At 40.1% G+C, this 2,968-nt stretch overlaps 1 pseudogene across 1 annotated transcript; it reads left to right on the top strand.

Annotated features, from left to right (window-relative positions):
- Positions 1 to 283: 283 nt before the first annotated feature.
- On the top strand, positions 284 to 1,292 carry LOC307112146 (selenide, water dikinase 1-like; annotated as a pseudogene). The gene has a single exon. The product of its transcript is annotated as a selenide, water dikinase 1-like (transcript).
- Positions 1,293 to 2,968: the final 1,676 nt, after the last annotated feature.

Raw genomic sequence — 2,968 nt, 5'->3', positions numbered from 1 at the left:
AGATGACATCAGGTGTGGTCTTATACATTTTGGCTAGTTTTTCCCAAGTTTCTGTCTTGGGTACTGTTGTCTTACCAGGGTGAAGGACGTCAATGACCATTTGTTTCAGCTGAAGTAGTCTGTTGGTCGTGAACTTCCTGGTTTGGATAGTTACTGTGTCATGATGAAGATTGATCTTCAAGCAGCCAGGGAGAAAAAAGCAAATATTAAAAAAAAAAAAGAGGGTCCCCTAGCATGGCGCTGACTGAACCTGTGCGCCCCGGCCTGGTTCCAAGAAGAACAGCTTCTGGAAGCAGTTATGCCAATGCTTGGCATTGGAATGGATACTTGTGTCATTCCTTTGAGGCATGGTGGTCTTTCCTTGGTGCAAACATCAGATTACATTTATCATATCGTTGACCCTTATATGATGGGCAGGATAGTATGTGCCAATGTACTCAGTGACCTCTATGCAATGGGGGTCACAGAATGTGACAATATGCTGATGCTCCTTGGAATCAATAATAAAATGACCAATAGGGAAAGGGATAAAGTGATGCCCCTAATAATACAGGGTTTTAAAGATGCAGCAGAGGAGGCAGGAATGTCTGAAATGGGCAGACAAACAGTGTTAAACCCCTGGATTGTTTTGGGAAGAGTGGCTACAACTGTCTGCCAGCCCAATGAATTCATCATGCCAGATAACGCAGTGCCTGGGGACGTGCTGGTTCTGACCAAGCCCTGGGGACACAAGTGTCCGTGGCTGTGCACCAGTTGTTGGATATTCCTAAAAAGTGGAATAAAATTAAACTAGTGGTCACTCAAGAAGATGTGGAGTTGGCATACCAGGAGGCGATGATGAATATGGCAAGGCTCAACAGAACAGCTACTGGACTCATGCCACGTTCAATGCCCACACTACCACTGATATCACTGGCTTTGGAATTCTAGGCCATGCACAGAACCTGGCTAAGCAGCAGAGGAACGAGGTGTCCTTTGTGATTCACAACCCCCCTGTCCTGGCCAAAATGGCTGCTGTGAGCAAGGCCTGCGGAAACATGTTTGGCCTTCTGCAGGGGACCTGCCTGGAGACATCAGGAGGCCTTCTAATCTGTTTAACAAGTGAGCAAGCAGCTTGGTTCTGTGTAGAGATAAAGTCTCCCAAATATGGTGGAGGTCACCAAGCATGGATTATTAGGATCGTAGAGAAGAGCAATCATACAGCCAGAATCATAGGCAAACTCTGGATCATTGAAGTTGCACCACAGGTGGCCACTCAAAATGTGAATCCCACACCTGGTGCCACCTCTTAATCTAGACCGAAATAGCTATTTGGTTTTGTTTTTAAATAGATTTATTTTCTTTATCATCATTTCAATTAAAGACTATAAACAACAACGAAAATCTCATTGTGTCTACACATCTGGTGACCTGAGGTCTATTTGTGAATGGATGCAATTAATAAGATAAAATCCATTGCCTTTTTTTCCCTGTTGCATTAACTGAAGATGCACCTAATCTTGAGGCAGCTTCTGAGTTGAGAATTATATTGTTATCCAATACTGTTGCTTCATCTTGAATTTTAGACACACCTCTTGCCACATAGGCTCTTTTTAAAGGTGCTTTCACATATCACAGACATTACCAGTTGTAGTGTCAAATTGCAGTTTGTGTCTTTCACTTCATGTATATTTATCATCAGTTTGTTCTTTTTTAAGTGTCTTGAAAGGTATTCTAGAAAGATGGAATTGGTGACACAGTGGTATCCCAGTAGGAAGAAGGTTGCATGATTCCTTTGAGTTTTTTATTTGTAAAGCCTAATTCAAGAGCATCTCTTTGACCCAGGATGTTTCCCAATATGCATTCAGTTAAGGCAGGTACTTAACTCTGCATGGAAAGCACTTAGAAGATAAAAAGGAAATTTTCTTCCTTTTTTCTTTTTTGTAGCCTTCCTAATATTTACAGTAATATAATTAACTGCTTTCTTTATCAATAGCAAAAACAGGATACTTTTTGCAATGTAATTAGATGTTCTATAGTGCAACAAGAAATTGCCTTCTAAAAGGGGGGAGGGTTCATGTATAATATTCATTTACAATTCAATATATAATTACACAATTTTTAAATAGAATCAATAATAAAGACTGTTCTGTGGATGGTAGTGCTTAATATATTTTATATTTTGTATAGTGATTTCAGGCCTTTTGTTTTCTTAAAATCAGCAGCTATTTAACCTAATTCTGAGCATTACTTTGTCCTTTGTGCCAGAACTATTTTGTGCAGGCTTTTTGTGATGTGTTAAAAATCTGCATTGCCAACATTGCTGCTCGAACTTAAACTTGTTATTCAAGTAAATATTTAATTTTTTATTGCTCTTGTATAATAAGATTCCCCTTGTAGTGTTATTTTAGAAACATTGGGAGGGTTTTGGCTAAAGTACAATTTATTGGGGAAAACTAGATTTTAGTTTTATAAAACTTTTAAGTCTTTCACGGGATCTATATTTTCTTGAATTAAATTTTGTAGTTCTGGAAAAAATAGGCGATCTAAAAAGGTGTTTATCTGTGTTACGTAGAAGCAGAGGCTTCCTTATGTTGTAACCTACTAAGCGACGTGGAGGTATTCCTGTCATTAAGCACAAGTGCACTGACCCCTCAAGTGTCTCCATAAGAGAACAAGCACCACATCGCTGCAAGTTTCCAAATGCTTCCTACATACAGGCCTCAAAACCATGTGAACCGATCAACTTCTTGTCAAAGGAAACCTCCACTGAGGAGAGAAAGCCCGGGAAGAGGCTTTACCATGGACACTCCCCCTTTCGGGAGCCCAAGAGCAGCCTGTCCGGCATGTGTCACTGGAGCTCAAGCCATAGAATGTGTACAGTACCTGGGAGGCTGCTACAGAACTGAAGTTAATTGGACATTTTATAGGGATTTATACAGATGTTGGTCCTCAAAAACTACAAACCAGTAGTCTGCAAAATAAAATG

This window comes from Cnephaeus nilssonii, assembly GCF_951640355.1.
Source record: "Cnephaeus nilssonii genome assembly, chromosome: 15".
Classification (NCBI taxonomy): Eukaryota; Metazoa; Chordata; class Mammalia; order Chiroptera; family Vespertilionidae; genus Cnephaeus; species Cnephaeus nilssonii.
Note: the sequence above shows the minus strand (reverse complement) of the source record. Positions and strands in the feature narration are given on the sequence as shown.